The sequence below is a fragment of the Rosa rugosa genome, chromosome 6 (assembly GCF_958449725.1).
Source record: "Rosa rugosa chromosome 6, drRosRugo1.1, whole genome shotgun sequence".
NCBI lineage: Eukaryota > Viridiplantae > Streptophyta > Magnoliopsida > Rosales > Rosaceae > Rosa > Rosa rugosa.
In genome coordinates this window covers 20445466-20459349 of record NC_084825.1, presented here as the reverse complement: position 1 = coordinate 20459349, position 13884 = coordinate 20445466, and the positions used below count along the sequence as shown (strand labels likewise).

The 13884-nt window shown below is 41.9% G+C and overlaps 26 non-coding genes across 26 annotated transcripts; all 26 read right to left on the bottom strand.

Annotated features, from left to right (window-relative positions):
* Window positions 1-78: 78 nt before the first annotated feature.
* On the bottom strand, window positions 79-197 carry LOC133719456 (5S ribosomal RNA). The gene has a single exon (XR_009851172.1). It is a non-coding gene; the product is annotated as a 5S ribosomal RNA (ribosomal RNA).
* A 417-nt stretch (window positions 198-614) lies between these two features.
* LOC133719444 (5S ribosomal RNA) lies at window positions 615-733 on the bottom strand. The gene has a single exon (XR_009851161.1). It is a non-coding gene; the product is annotated as a 5S ribosomal RNA (ribosomal RNA).
* Window positions 734-1149: 416 nt separating this feature from the next.
* On the bottom strand, window positions 1150-1268 carry LOC133719432 (5S ribosomal RNA). Its single transcript, XR_009851150.1, has one exon. It is a non-coding gene; the product is annotated as a 5S ribosomal RNA (ribosomal RNA).
* Window positions 1269-1683: 415 nt separating this feature from the next.
* LOC133719420 (5S ribosomal RNA) lies at window positions 1684-1802 on the bottom strand. The gene has a single exon (XR_009851138.1). It is a non-coding gene; the product is annotated as a 5S ribosomal RNA (ribosomal RNA).
* Window positions 1803-2217: 415 nt separating this feature from the next.
* Window positions 2218-2336, bottom strand: LOC133719408 (5S ribosomal RNA). The gene has a single exon (XR_009851127.1). It is a non-coding gene; the product is annotated as a 5S ribosomal RNA (ribosomal RNA).
* Window positions 2337-2753: 417 nt separating this feature from the next.
* LOC133719397 (5S ribosomal RNA) lies at window positions 2754-2872 on the bottom strand. Its single transcript, XR_009851116.1, has one exon. It is a non-coding gene; the product is annotated as a 5S ribosomal RNA (ribosomal RNA).
* Window positions 2873-3287: 415 nt separating this feature from the next.
* LOC133719385 (5S ribosomal RNA) lies at window positions 3288-3406 on the bottom strand. The gene has a single exon (XR_009851105.1). It is a non-coding gene; the product is annotated as a 5S ribosomal RNA (ribosomal RNA).
* A 416-nt stretch (window positions 3407-3822) lies between these two features.
* On the bottom strand, window positions 3823-3941 carry LOC133719373 (5S ribosomal RNA). Its single transcript, XR_009851094.1, has one exon. It is a non-coding gene; the product is annotated as a 5S ribosomal RNA (ribosomal RNA).
* A 415-nt stretch (window positions 3942-4356) lies between these two features.
* Window positions 4357-4475, bottom strand: LOC133719361 (5S ribosomal RNA). Its single transcript, XR_009851083.1, has one exon. It is a non-coding gene; the product is annotated as a 5S ribosomal RNA (ribosomal RNA).
* Window positions 4476-4890: 415 nt separating this feature from the next.
* LOC133719350 (5S ribosomal RNA) lies at window positions 4891-5009 on the bottom strand. The gene has a single exon (XR_009851072.1). It is a non-coding gene; the product is annotated as a 5S ribosomal RNA (ribosomal RNA).
* Window positions 5010-5424: 415 nt separating this feature from the next.
* Window positions 5425-5543, bottom strand: LOC133719337 (5S ribosomal RNA). The gene has a single exon (XR_009851060.1). It is a non-coding gene; the product is annotated as a 5S ribosomal RNA (ribosomal RNA).
* A 417-nt stretch (window positions 5544-5960) lies between these two features.
* LOC133719326 (5S ribosomal RNA) lies at window positions 5961-6079 on the bottom strand. The gene has a single exon (XR_009851049.1). It is a non-coding gene; the product is annotated as a 5S ribosomal RNA (ribosomal RNA).
* A 416-nt stretch (window positions 6080-6495) lies between these two features.
* On the bottom strand, window positions 6496-6614 carry LOC133719314 (5S ribosomal RNA). Its single transcript, XR_009851038.1, has one exon. It is a non-coding gene; the product is annotated as a 5S ribosomal RNA (ribosomal RNA).
* A 415-nt stretch (window positions 6615-7029) lies between these two features.
* Window positions 7030-7148, bottom strand: LOC133719303 (5S ribosomal RNA). Its single transcript, XR_009851027.1, has one exon. It is a non-coding gene; the product is annotated as a 5S ribosomal RNA (ribosomal RNA).
* Window positions 7149-7563: 415 nt separating this feature from the next.
* Window positions 7564-7682, bottom strand: LOC133719292 (5S ribosomal RNA). The gene has a single exon (XR_009851016.1). It is a non-coding gene; the product is annotated as a 5S ribosomal RNA (ribosomal RNA).
* A 417-nt stretch (window positions 7683-8099) lies between these two features.
* Window positions 8100-8218, bottom strand: LOC133719281 (5S ribosomal RNA). Its single transcript, XR_009851005.1, has one exon. It is a non-coding gene; the product is annotated as a 5S ribosomal RNA (ribosomal RNA).
* Window positions 8219-8633: 415 nt separating this feature from the next.
* LOC133719270 (5S ribosomal RNA) lies at window positions 8634-8752 on the bottom strand. Its single transcript, XR_009850994.1, has one exon. It is a non-coding gene; the product is annotated as a 5S ribosomal RNA (ribosomal RNA).
* A 416-nt stretch (window positions 8753-9168) lies between these two features.
* LOC133719259 (5S ribosomal RNA) lies at window positions 9169-9287 on the bottom strand. The gene has a single exon (XR_009850983.1). It is a non-coding gene; the product is annotated as a 5S ribosomal RNA (ribosomal RNA).
* Window positions 9288-9702: 415 nt separating this feature from the next.
* On the bottom strand, window positions 9703-9821 carry LOC133719248 (5S ribosomal RNA). The gene has a single exon (XR_009850972.1). It is a non-coding gene; the product is annotated as a 5S ribosomal RNA (ribosomal RNA).
* A 415-nt stretch (window positions 9822-10236) lies between these two features.
* LOC133719237 (5S ribosomal RNA) lies at window positions 10237-10355 on the bottom strand. Its single transcript, XR_009850961.1, has one exon. It is a non-coding gene; the product is annotated as a 5S ribosomal RNA (ribosomal RNA).
* A 415-nt stretch (window positions 10356-10770) lies between these two features.
* LOC133719225 (5S ribosomal RNA) lies at window positions 10771-10889 on the bottom strand. The gene has a single exon (XR_009850949.1). It is a non-coding gene; the product is annotated as a 5S ribosomal RNA (ribosomal RNA).
* A 415-nt stretch (window positions 10890-11304) lies between these two features.
* Window positions 11305-11423, bottom strand: LOC133719214 (5S ribosomal RNA). Its single transcript, XR_009850938.1, has one exon. It is a non-coding gene; the product is annotated as a 5S ribosomal RNA (ribosomal RNA).
* A 417-nt stretch (window positions 11424-11840) lies between these two features.
* Window positions 11841-11959, bottom strand: LOC133719202 (5S ribosomal RNA). The gene has a single exon (XR_009850927.1). It is a non-coding gene; the product is annotated as a 5S ribosomal RNA (ribosomal RNA).
* A 416-nt stretch (window positions 11960-12375) lies between these two features.
* On the bottom strand, window positions 12376-12494 carry LOC133719191 (5S ribosomal RNA). The gene has a single exon (XR_009850916.1). It is a non-coding gene; the product is annotated as a 5S ribosomal RNA (ribosomal RNA).
* Window positions 12495-12909: 415 nt separating this feature from the next.
* On the bottom strand, window positions 12910-13028 carry LOC133719179 (5S ribosomal RNA). The gene has a single exon (XR_009850905.1). It is a non-coding gene; the product is annotated as a 5S ribosomal RNA (ribosomal RNA).
* Window positions 13029-13443: 415 nt separating this feature from the next.
* On the bottom strand, window positions 13444-13562 carry LOC133719167 (5S ribosomal RNA). The gene has a single exon (XR_009850894.1). It is a non-coding gene; the product is annotated as a 5S ribosomal RNA (ribosomal RNA).
* Window positions 13563-13884: the final 322 nt, after the last annotated feature.

Below are 13884 nucleotides of genomic sequence, written 5' to 3'. Positions count from 1 at the left end.
TTAGTACATGGACAAAGTAGCCGAAATCAAAAAAGCAACTTAATGAACCGAAACAAAAAAAAAAAAAACATAAAAAGAGGGGTGCAACACGAGGACTTCCCAGGAGGTCACCCATCCTAGTACTGCTCTCGCCCAAGCAAGCTTAACTTCGGAGTTCTGATGGGATCCGGTGCATTATTGCTGGTATGATCGCACCCGTTAGTGTATGCGGAATCAATCTATATAAACTCCCTTCGCTCAGCTCCCTAAAGTGCTTCCATACATTACCCCAAGCTTATGAAAGTTTTTAGTTGGCGTCTCAACCGCACCACCTCTCCGCCGGGATACACTTTTATTGCTGTTAGACAATGAAAATAAATATAAAAATTTAAAACAAAATAAATGAATAAAAAATCTAGCAAAAACAACTCCTCGATCAAACAAAGCCCAAGAGCCCCAAGGCCCAAGGCCAATCTTTTGCGTCTTAACATATCTAATCTCCGCGGCCGGTGAGCTTTCCTTCAATCTCACAAGCCTTCGAAGAGTTGGATTGAATTAGTACATGGACAAAGTAGCCGAAATCAAAAAAGCAACTTAATGAACCGAAACAAAAAAAAAAAAAAAACATAAAAAGAGGGGTGCAACACGAGGACTTCCCAGGAGGTCACCCATCCTAGTACTGCTCTCGCCCAAGCAAGCTTAACTTCGGAGTTCTGATGGGATCCGGTGCATTATTGCTGGTATGATCGCACCCGTTAGTGTATGCGGAATCAATCTATATAAACTCCCTTCGCTCAGCTCCCTAAAGTGCTTCCATACATTACCCCAAGCTTATGAAAGTTTTTAGTTGGCGTCTCAACCGCACCACCTCTCCGCCGGGATACACTTTTATTGCTGTTAGAAAATGAAAATAAATATAAAAATTTAAAACAAAATAAATGAATAAAAAATCTAGCAAAAACAACTCCTCGATCAAACAAAGCCCAAGAGCCCCAAGGCCCAAGGCCAATCTTTTGCGTCTTAACATATCTAATCTCCGCGGCCGGTGAGCTTTCCTTCAATCTCACAAGCCTTCGAAGAGTTGGATTGAATTAGTACATGGACAAAGTAGCCGAAATCAAAAAAGCAACTTAATGAACCGAAACAAAAAAAAAAAAAAACATAAAAAGAGGGGTGCAACACGAGGACTTCCCAGGAGGTCACCCATCCTAGTACTGCTCTCGCCCAAGCAAGCTTAACTTCGGAGTTCTGATGGGATCCGGTGCATTATTGCTGGTATGATCGCACCCGTTAGTGCATGCGGAATCAATCTATATAAACTCCCTTCGCTCAGCTCCCTAAAGTGCTTCCATACATTACCCCAAGCTTATGAAAGTTTTTAGTTGGCGTCTCAACCGCACCACCTCTCCGCCGGGATACACTTTTATTGCTGTTAGAAAATGAAAATAAATATAAAAATTTAAAACAAAATAAATGAATAAAAAATCTAGCAAAAACAACTCCTCGATCAAACAAAGCCCAAGAGCCCCAAGGCCCAAGGCCAATCTTTTGCGTCTTAACATATCTAATCTCCGCGGCCGGTGAGCTTTCCTTCAATCTCACAAGCCTTCGAAGAGTTGGATTGAATTAGTACATGGACAAAGTAGCCGAAATCAAAAAAGCAACTTAATGAACCGAAACAAAAAAAAAAAAAACATAAAAAGAGGGGTGCAACACGAGGACTTCCCAGGAGGTCACCCATCCTAGTACTGCTCTCGCCCAAGCAAGCTTAACTTCGGAGTTCTGATGGGATCCGGTGCATTATTGCTGGTATGATCGCACCCGTTAGTGCATGCGGAATCAATCTATATAAACTCCCTTCGCTCAGCTCCCTAAAGTGCTTCCATACATTACCCCAAGCTTATGAAAGTTTTTAGTTGGCGTCTCAACCGCACCACCTCTCCGCCGGGATACACTTTTATTGCTGTTAGACAATGAAAATAAATATAAAAATTTAAAACAAAATAAATGAATAAAAAATCTAGCAAAAACAACTCCTCGATCAAACAAAGCCCAAGAGCCCCAAGGCCCAAGGCCAATCTTTTGCGTCTTAACATATCTAATCTCCGCGGCCGGTGAGCTTTCCTTCAATCTCACAAGCCTTCGAAGAGTTGGATTGAATTAGTACATGGACAAAGTAGCCGAAATCAAAAAAGCAACTTAATGAACCGAAACAAAAAAAAAAAAAACATAAAAAGAGGGGTGCAACACGAGGACTTCCCAGGAGGTCACCCATCCTAGTACTGCTCTCGCCCAAGCAAGCTTAACTTCGGAGTTCTGATGGGATCCGGTGCATTATTGCTGGTATGATCGCACCCGTTAGTGTATGCGGAATCAATCTATATAAACTCCCTTCGCTCAGCTCCCTAAAGTGCTTCCATACATTACCCCAAGCTTATGAAAGTTTTTAGTTGGCGTCTCAACCGCACCACCTCTCCGCCGGGATACACTTTTATTGCTGTTAGACAATGAAAATAAATATAAAAATTTAAAACAAAATAAATGAATAAAAAATCTAGCAAAAACAACTCCTCGATCAAACAAAGCCCAAGAGCCCCAAGGCCCAAGGCCAATCTTTTGCGTCTTAACATATCTAATCTCCGCGGCCGGTGAGCTTTCCTTCAATCTCACAAGCCTTCGAAGAGTTGGATTGAATTAGTACATGGACAAAGTAGCCGAAATCAAAAAAGCAACTTAATGAACCGAAACAAAAAAAAAAAAAAAACATAAAAAGAGGGGTGCAACACGAGGACTTCCCAGGAGGTCACCCATCCTAGTACTGCTCTCGCCCAAGCAAGCTTAACTTCGGAGTTCTGATGGGATCCGGTGCATTATTGCTGGTATGATCGCACCCGTTAGTGCATGCGGAATCAATCTATATAAACTCCCTTCGCTCAGCTCCCTAAAGTGCTTCCATACATTACCCCAAGCTTATGAAAGTTTTTAGTTGGCGTCTCAACCGCACCACCTCTCCGCCGGGATACACTTTTATTGCTGTTAGACAATGAAAATAAATATAAAAATTTAAAACAAAATAAATGAATAAAAAATCTAGCAAAAACAACTCCTCGATCAAACAAAGCCCAAGAGCCCCAAGGCCCAAGGCCAATCTTTTGCGTCTTAACATATCTAATCTCCGCGGCCGGTGAGCTTTCCTTCAATCTCACAAGCCTTCGAAGAGTTGGATTGAATTAGTACATGGACAAAGTAGCCGAAATCAAAAAAGCAACTTAATGAACCGAAACAAAAAAAAAAAAAACATAAAAAGAGGGGTGCAACACGAGGACTTCCCAGGAGGTCACCCATCCTAGTACTGCTCTCGCCCAAGCAAGCTTAACTTCGGAGTTCTGATGGGATCCGGTGCATTATTGCTGGTATGATCGCACCCGTTAGTGTATGCGGAATCAATCTATATAAACTCCCTTCGCTCAGCTCCCTAAAGTGCTTCCATACATTACCCCAAGCTTATGAAAGTTTTTAGTTGGCGTCTCAACCGCACCACCTCTCCGCCGGGATACACTTTTATTGCTGTTAGAAAATGAAAATAAATATAAAAATTTAAAACAAAATAAATGAATAAAAAATCTAGCAAAAACAACTCCTCGATCAAACAAAGCCCAAGAGCCCCAAGGCCCAAGGCCAATCTTTTGCGTCTTAACATATCTAATCTCCGCGGCCGGTGAGCTTTCCTTCAATCTCACAAGCCTTCGAAGAGTTGGATTGAATTAGTACATGGACAAAGTAGCCGAAATCAAAAAAGCAACTTAATGAACCGAAACAAAAAAAAAAAAAAACATAAAAAGAGGGGTGCAACACGAGGACTTCCCAGGAGGTCACCCATCCTAGTACTGCTCTCGCCCAAGCAAGCTTAACTTCGGAGTTCTGATGGGATCCGGTGCATTATTGCTGGTATGATCGCACCCGTTAGTGCATGCGGAATCAATCTATATAAACTCCCTTCGCTCAGCTCCCTAAAGTGCTTCCATACATTACCCCAAGCTTATGAAAGTTTTTAGTTGGCGTCTCAACCGCACCACCTCTCCGCCGGGATACACTTTTATTGCTGTTAGAAAATGAAAATAAATATAAAAATTTAAAACAAAATAAATGAATAAAAAATCTAGCAAAAACAACTCCTCGATCAAACAAAGCCCAAGAGCCCCAAGGCCCAAGGCCAATCTTTTGCGTCTTAACATATCTAATCTCCGCGGCCGGTGAGCTTTCCTTCAATCTCACAAGCCTTCGAAGAGTTGGATTGAATTAGTACATGGACAAAGTAGCCGAAATCAAAAAAGCAACTTAATGAACCGAAACAAAAAAAAAAAAAACATAAAAAGAGGGGTGCAACACGAGGACTTCCCAGGAGGTCACCCATCCTAGTACTGCTCTCGCCCAAGCAAGCTTAACTTCGGAGTTCTGATGGGATCCGGTGCATTATTGCTGGTATGATCGCACCCGTTAGTGCATGCGGAATCAATCTATATAAACTCCCTTCGCTCAGCTCCCTAAAGTGCTTCCATACATTACCCCAAGCTTATGAAAGTTTTTAGTTGGCGTCTCAACCGCACCACCTCTCCGCCGGGATACACTTTTATTGCTGTTAGAAAATGAAAATAAATATAAAAATTTAAAACAAAATAAATGAATAAAAAATCTAGCAAAAACAACTCCTCGATCAAACAAAGCCCAAGAGCCCCAAGGCCCAAGGCCAATCTTTTGCGTCTTAACATATCTAATCTCCGCGGCCGGTGAGCTTTCCTTCAATCTCACAAGCCTTCGAAGAGTTGGATTGAATTAGTACATGGACAAAGTAGCCGAAATCAAAAAAGCAACTTAATGAACCGAAACAAAAAAAAAAAAAACATAAAAAGAGGGGTGCAACACGAGGACTTCCCAGGAGGTCACCCATCCTAGTACTGCTCTCGCCCAAGCAAGCTTAACTTCGGAGTTCTGATGGGATCCGGTGCATTATTGCTGGTATGATCGCACCCGTTAGTGCATGCGGAATCAATCTATATAAACTCCCTTCGCTCAGCTCCCTAAAGTGCTTCCATACATTACCCCAAGCTTATGAAAGTTTTTAGTTGGCGTCTCAACCGCACCACCTCTCCGCCGGGATACACTTTTATTGCTGTTAGACAATGAAAATAAATATAAAAATTTAAAACAAAATAAATGAATAAAAAATCTAGCAAAAACAACTCCTCGATCAAACAAAGCCCAAGAGCCCCAAGGCCCAAGGCCAATCTTTTGCGTCTTAACATATCTAATCTCCGCGGCCGGTGAGCTTTCCTTCAATCTCACAAGCCTTCGAAGAGTTGGATTGAATTAGTACATGGACAAAGTAGCCGAAATCAAAAAAGCAACTTAATGAACCGAAACAAAAAAAAAAAAAACATAAAAAGAGGGGTGCAACACGAGGACTTCCCAGGAGGTCACCCATCCTAGTACTGCTCTCGCCCAAGCAAGCTTAACTTCGGAGTTCTGATGGGATCCGGTGCATTATTGCTGGTATGATCGCACCCGTTAGTGTATGCGGAATCAATCTATATAAACTCCCTTCGCTCAGCTCCCTAAAGTGCTTCCATACATTACCCCAAGCTTATGAAAGTTTTTAGTTGGCGTCTCAACCGCACCACCTCTCCGCCGGGATACACTTTTATTGCTGTTAGACAATGAAAATAAATATAAAAATTTAAAACAAAATAAATGAATAAAAAATCTAGCAAAAACAACTCCTCGATCAAACAAAGCCCAAGAGCCCCAAGGCCCAAGGCCAATCTTTTGCGTCTTAACATATCTAATCTCCGCGGCCGGTGAGCTTTCCTTCAATCTCACAAGCCTTCGAAGAGTTGGATTGAATTAGTACATGGACAAAGTAGCCGAAATCAAAAAAGCAACTTAATGAACCGAAACAAAAAAAAAAAAAAAACATAAAAAGAGGGGTGCAACACGAGGACTTCCCAGGAGGTCACCCATCCTAGTACTGCTCTCGCCCAAGCAAGCTTAACTTCGGAGTTCTGATGGGATCCGGTGCATTATTGCTGGTATGATCGCACCCGTTAGTGTATGCGGAATCAATCTATATAAACTCCCTTCGCTCAGCTCCCTAAAGTGCTTCCATACATTACCCCAAGCTTATGAAAGTTTTTAGTTGGCGTCTCAACCGCACCACCTCTCCGCCGGGATACACTTTTATTGCTGTTAGAAAATGAAAATAAATATAAAAATTTAAAACAAAATAAATGAATAAAAAATCTAGCAAAAACAACTCCTCGATCAAACAAAGCCCAAGAGCCCCAAGGCCCAAGGCCAATCTTTTGCGTCTTAACATATCTAATCTCCGCGGCCGGTGAGCTTTCCTTCAATCTCACAAGCCTTCGAAGAGTTGGATTGAATTAGTACATGGACAAAGTAGCCGAAATCAAAAAAGCAACTTAATGAACCGAAACAAAAAAAAAAAAAAACATAAAAAGAGGGGTGCAACACGAGGACTTCCCAGGAGGTCACCCATCCTAGTACTGCTCTCGCCCAAGCAAGCTTAACTTCGGAGTTCTGATGGGATCCGGTGCATTATTGCTGGTATGATCGCACCCGTTAGTGCATGCGGAATCAATCTATATAAACTCCCTTCGCTCAGCTCCCTAAAGTGCTTCCATACATTACCCCAAGCTTATGAAAGTTTTTAGTTGGCGTCTCAACCGCACCACCTCTCCGCCGGGATACACTTTTATTGCTGTTAGAAAATGAAAATAAATATAAAAATTTAAAACAAAATAAATGAATAAAAAATCTAGCAAAAACAACTCCTCGATCAAACAAAGCCCAAGAGCCCCAAGGCCCAAGGCCAATCTTTTGCGTCTTAACATATCTAATCTCCGCGGCCGGTGAGCTTTCCTTCAATCTCACAAGCCTTCGAAGAGTTGGATTGAATTAGTACATGGACAAAGTAGCCGAAATCAAAAAAGCAACTTAATGAACCGAAACAAAAAAAAAAAAAACATAAAAAGAGGGGTGCAACACGAGGACTTCCCAGGAGGTCACCCATCCTAGTACTGCTCTCGCCCAAGCAAGCTTAACTTCGGAGTTCTGATGGGATCCGGTGCATTATTGCTGGTATGATCGCACCCGTTAGTGCATGCGGAATCAATCTATATAAACTCCCTTCGCTCAGCTCCCTAAAGTGCTTCCATACATTACCCCAAGCTTATGAAAGTTTTTAGTTGGCGTCTCAACCGCACCACCTCTCCGCCGGGATACACTTTTATTGCTGTTAGACAATGAAAATAAATATAAAAATTTAAAACAAAATAAATGAATAAAAAATCTAGCAAAAACAACTCCTCGATCAAACAAAGCCCAAGAGCCCCAAGGCCCAAGGCCAATCTTTTGCGTCTTAACATATCTAATCTCCGCGGCCGGTGAGCTTTCCTTCAATCTCACAAGCCTTCGAAGAGTTGGATTGAATTAGTACATGGACAAAGTAGCCGAAATCAAAAAAGCAACTTAATGAACCGAAACAAAAAAAAAAAAAACATAAAAAGAGGGGTGCAACACGAGGACTTCCCAGGAGGTCACCCATCCTAGTACTGCTCTCGCCCAAGCAAGCTTAACTTCGGAGTTCTGATGGGATCCGGTGCATTATTGCTGGTATGATCGCACCCGTTAGTGTATGCGGAATCAATCTATATAAACTCCCTTCGCTCAGCTCCCTAAAGTGCTTCCATACATTACCCCAAGCTTATGAAAGTTTTTAGTTGGCGTCTCAACCGCACCACCTCTCCGCCGGGATACACTTTTATTGCTGTTAGACAATGAAAATAAATATAAAAATTTAAAACAAAATAAATGAATAAAAAATCTAGCAAAAACAACTCCTCGATCAAACAAAGCCCAAGAGCCCCAAGGCCCAAGGCCAATCTTTTGCGTCTTAACATATCTAATCTCCGCGGCCGGTGAGCTTTCCTTCAATCTCACAAGCCTTCGAAGAGTTGGATTGAATTAGTACATGGACAAAGTAGCCGAAATCAAAAAAGCAACTTAATGAACCGAAACAAAAAAAAAAAAAAAACATAAAAAGAGGGGTGCAACACGAGGACTTCCCAGGAGGTCACCCATCCTAGTACTGCTCTCGCCCAAGCAAGCTTAACTTCGGAGTTCTGATGGGATCCGGTGCATTATTGCTGGTATGATCGCACCCGTTAGTGCATGCGGAATCAATCTATATAAACTCCCTTCGCTCAGCTCCCTAAAGTGCTTCCATACATTACCCCAAGCTTATGAAAGTTTTTAGTTGGCGTCTCAACCGCACCACCTCTCCGCCGGGATACACTTTTATTGCTGTTAGACAATGAAAATAAATATAAAAATTTAAAACAAAATAAATGAATAAAAAATCTAGCAAAAACAACTCCTCGATCAAACAAAGCCCAAGAGCCCCAAGGCCCAAGGCCAATCTTTTGCGTCTTAACATATCTAATCTCCGCGGCCGGTGAGCTTTCCTTCAATCTCACAAGCCTTCGAAGAGTTGGATTGAATTAGTACATGGACAAAGTAGCCGAAATCAAAAAAGCAACTTAATGAACCGAAACAAAAAAAAAAAAAACATAAAAAGAGGGGTGCAACACGAGGACTTCCCAGGAGGTCACCCATCCTAGTACTGCTCTCGCCCAAGCAAGCTTAACTTCGGAGTTCTGATGGGATCCGGTGCATTATTGCTGGTATGATCGCACCCGTTAGTGTATGCGGAATCAATCTATATAAACTCCCTTCGCTCAGCTCCCTAAAGTGCTTCCATACATTACCCCAAGCTTATGAAAGTTTTTAGTTGGCGTCTCAACCGCACCACCTCTCCGCCGGGATACACTTTTATTGCTGTTAGAAAATGAAAATAAATATAAAAATTTAAAACAAAATAAATGAATAAAAAATCTAGCAAAAACAACTCCTCGATCAAACAAAGCCCAAGAGCCCCAAGGCCCAAGGCCAATCTTTTGCGTCTTAACATATCTAATCTCCGCGGCCGGTGAGCTTTCCTTCAATCTCACAAGCCTTCGAAGAGTTGGATTGAATTAGTACATGGACAAAGTAGCCGAAATCAAAAAAGCAACTTAATGAACCGAAACAAAAAAAAAAAAAAACATAAAAAGAGGGGTGCAACACGAGGACTTCCCAGGAGGTCACCCATCCTAGTACTGCTCTCGCCCAAGCAAGCTTAACTTCGGAGTTCTGATGGGATCCGGTGCATTATTGCTGGTATGATCGCACCCGTTAGTGCATGCGGAATCAATCTATATAAACTCCCTTCGCTCAGCTCCCTAAAGTGCTTCCATACATTACCCCAAGCTTATGAAAGTTTTTAGTTGGCGTCTCAACCGCACCACCTCTCCGCCGGGATACACTTTTATTGCTGTTAGAAAATGAAAATAAATATAAAAATTTAAAACAAAATAAATGAATAAAAAATCTAGCAAAAACAACTCCTCGATCAAACAAAGCCCAAGAGCCCCAAGGCCCAAGGCCAATCTTTTGCGTCTTAACATATCTAATCTCCGCGGCCGGTGAGCTTTCCTTCAATCTCACAAGCCTTCGAAGAGTTGGATTGAATTAGTACATGGACAAAGTAGCCGAAATCAAAAAAGCAACTTAATGAACCGAAACAAAAAAAAAAAAAACATAAAAAGAGGGGTGCAACACGAGGACTTCCCAGGAGGTCACCCATCCTAGTACTGCTCTCGCCCAAGCAAGCTTAACTTCGGAGTTCTGATGGGATCCGGTGCATTATTGCTGGTATGATCGCACCCGTTAGTGCATGCGGAATCAATCTATATAAACTCCCTTCGCTCAGCTCCCTAAAGTGCTTCCATACATTACCCCAAGCTTATGAAAGTTTTTAGTTGGCGTCTCAACCGCACCACCTCTCCGCCGGGATACACTTTTATTGCTGTTAGAAAATGAAAATAAATATAAAAATTTAAAACAAAATAAATGAATAAAAAATCTAGCAAAAACAACTCCTCGATCAAACAAAGCCCAAGAGCCCCAAGGCCCAAGGCCAATCTTTTGCGTCTTAACATATCTAATCTCCGCGGCCGGTGAGCTTTCCTTCAATCTCACAAGCCTTCGAAGAGTTGGATTGAATTAGTACATGGACAAAGTAGCCGAAATCAAAAAAGCAACTTAATGAACCGAAACAAAAAAAAAAAAAACATAAAAAGAGGGGTGCAACACGAGGACTTCCCAGGAGGTCACCCATCCTAGTACTGCTCTCGCCCAAGCAAGCTTAACTTCGGAGTTCTGATGGGATCCGGTGCATTATTGCTGGTATGATCGCACCCGTTAGTGCATGCGGAATCAATCTATATAAACTCCCTTCGCTCAGCTCCCTAAAGTGCTTCCATACATTACCCCAAGCTTATGAAAGTTTTTAGTTGGCGTCTCAACCGCACCACCTCTCCGCCGGGATACACTTTTATTGCTGTTAGACAATGAAAATAAATATAAAAATTTAAAACAAAATAAATGAATAAAAAATCTAGCAAAAACAACTCCTCGATCAAACAAAGCCCAAGAGCCCCAAGGCCCAAGGCCAATCTTTTGCGTCTTAACATATCTAATCTCCGCGGCCGGTGAGCTTTCCTTCAATCTCACAAGCCTTCGAAGAGTTGGATTGAATTAGTACATGGACAAAGTAGCCGAAATCAAAAAAGCAACTTAATGAACCGAAACAAAAAAAAAAAAAACATAAAAAGAGGGGTGCAACACGAGGACTTCCCAGGAGGTCACCCATCCTAGTACTGCTCTCGCCCAAGCAAGCTTAACTTCGGAGTTCTGATGGGATCCGGTGCATTATTGCTGGTATGATCGCACCCGTTAGTGTATGCGGAATCAATCTATATAAACTCCCTTCGCTCAGCTCCCTAAAGTGCTTCCATACATTACCCCAAGCTTATGAAAGTTTTTAGTTGGCGTCTCAACCGCACCACCTCTCCGCCGGGATACACTTTTATTGCTGTTAGACAATGAAAATAAATATAAAAATTTAAAACAAAATAAATGAATAAAAAATCTAGCAAAAACAACTCCTCGATCAAACAAAGCCCAAGAGCCCCAAGGCCCAAGGCCAATCTTTTGCGTCTTAACATATCTAATCTCCGCGGCCGGTGAGCTTTCCTTCAATCTCACAAGCCTTCGAAGAGTTGGATTGAATTAGTACATGGACAAAGTAGCCGAAATCAAAAAAGCAACTTAATGAACCGAAACAAAAAAAAAAAAAACATAAAAAGAGGGGTGCAACACGAGGACTTCCCAGGAGGTCACCCATCCTAGTACTGCTCTCGCCCAAGCAAGCTTAACTTCGGAGTTCTGATGGGATCCGGTGCATTATTGCTGGTATGATCGCACCCGTTAGTGTATGCGGAATCAATCTATATAAACTCCCTTCGCTCAGCTCCCTAAAGTGCTTCCATACATTACCCCAAGCTTATGAAAGTTTTTAGTTGGCGTCTCAACCGCACCACCTCTCCGCCGGGATACACTTTTATTGCTGTTAGACAATGAAAATAAATATAAAAATTTAAAACAAAATAAATGAATAAAAAATCTAGCAAAAACAACTCCTCGATCAAACAAAGCCCAAGAGCCCCAAGGCCCAAGGCCAATCTTTTGCGTCTTAACATATCTAATCTCCGCGGCCGGTGAGCTTTCCTTCAATCTCACAAGCCTTCGAAGAGTTGGATTGAATTAGTACATGGACAAAGTAGCCGAAATCAAAAAAGCAACTTAATGAACCGAAACAAAAAAAAAAAAAAAACATAAAAAGAGGGGTGCAACACGAGGACTTCCCAGGAGGTCACCCATCCTAGTACTGCTCTCGCCCAAGCAAGCTTAACTTCGGAGTTCTGATGGGATCCGGTGCATTATTGCTGGTATGATCGCACCCGTTAGTGTATGCGGAATCAATCTATATAAACTCCCTTCGCTCAGCTCCCTAAAGTGCTTCCATACATTACCCCAAGCTTATGAAAGTTTTTAGTTGGCGTCTCAACCGCACCACCTCTCCGCCGGGATACACTTTTATTGCTGTTAGAAAATGAAAATAAATATAAAAATTTAAAACAAAATAAATGAATAAAAAATCTAGCAAAAACAACTCCTCGATCAAACAAAGCCCAAGAGCCCCAAGGCCCAAGGCCAATCTTTTGCGTCTTAACATATCTAATCTCCGCGGCCGGTGAGCTTTCCTTCAATCTCACAAGCCTTCGAAGAGTTGGATTGAATTAGTACATGGACAAAGTAGCCGAAATCAAAAAAGCAACTTAATGAACCGAAACAAAAAAAAAAAAAAACATAAAAAGAGGGGTGCAACACGAGGACTTCCCAGGAGGTCACCCATCCTAGTACTGCTCTCGCCCAAGCAAGCTTAACTTCGGAGTTCTGATGGGATCCGGTGCATTATTGCTGGTATGATCGCACCCGTTAGTGCATGCGGAATCAATCTATATAAACTCCCTTCGCTCAGCTCCCTAAAGTGCTTCCATACATTACCCCAAGCTTATGAAAGTTTTTAGTTGGCGTCTCAACCGCACCACCTCTCCGCCGGGATACACTTTTATTGCTGTTAGAAAATGAAAATAAATATAAAAATTTAAAACAAAATAAATGAATAAAAAATCTAGCAAAAACAACTCCTCGATCAAACAAAGCCCAAGAGCCCCAAGGCCCAAGGCCAATCTTTTGCGTCTTAACATATCTAATCTCCGCGGCCGGTGAGCTTTCCTTCAATCTCACAAGCCTTCGAAGAGTTGGATTGAATTAGTACATGGACAAAGTAGCCGAAATCAAAAAAGCAACTTAATGAACCGAAACAAAAAAAAAAAAAACATAAAAAGAGGGGTGCAACACGAGGACTTCCCAGGAGGTCACCCATCCTAGTACTGCTCTCGCCCAAGCAAGCTTAACTTCGGAGTTCTGATGGGATCCGGTGCATTATTGCTGGTATGATCGCACCCGTTAGTGCATGCGGAATCAATCTATATAAACTCCCTTCGCTCAGCTCCCTAAAGTGCTTCCATACATTACCCCAAGCTTATGAAAGTTTTTAGTTGGCGTCTCAACCGCACCACCTCTCCGCCGGGATACACTTTTATTGCTGTTAGACAATGAAAATAAATATAAAAATTTAAAACAAAATAAATGAATAAAAAATCTAGCAAAAACAACTCCTCGATCAAACAAAGCCCAAGAGCCCCAAGGCCCAAGGCCAATCTTTTGCGTCTTAACATATCTAATCTCCGCGGCCGGTGAGCTTTCCTTCAATCTCACAAGCCTTCGAAGAGTTGGATTGAATTAGTACATGGACAAAGTAGCCGAAATCAAAAAAGCAACTTAATGAACCGAAACAAAAAAAAAAAAAACATAAAAAGAGGGGTGCAACACGAGGACTTCCCAGGAGGTCACCCATCCTAGTACTGCTCTCGCCCAAGCAAGCTTAACTTCGGAGTTCTGATGGGATCCGGTGCATTATTGCTGGTATGATCGCACCCGTTAGTGTATGCGGAATCAATCTATATAAACTCCCTTCGCTCAGCTCCCTAAAGTGCTTCCATACATTACCCCAAGCTTATGAAAGTTTTTAGTTGGCGTCTCAACCGCACCACCTCTCCGCCGGGATACACTTTTATTGCTGTTAGACAATGAAAATAAATATAAAAATTTAAAACAAAATAAATGAATAAAAAATCTAGCAAAAACAACTCCTCGATCAAACAAAGCCCAAGAGCCCCAAGGCCCAAGGCCAATCTTTTGCGTCTTAACATATCTAATCTCCGCGGCCGGTGAGCTTTCCTTCAATCTCACAAGCCTTCG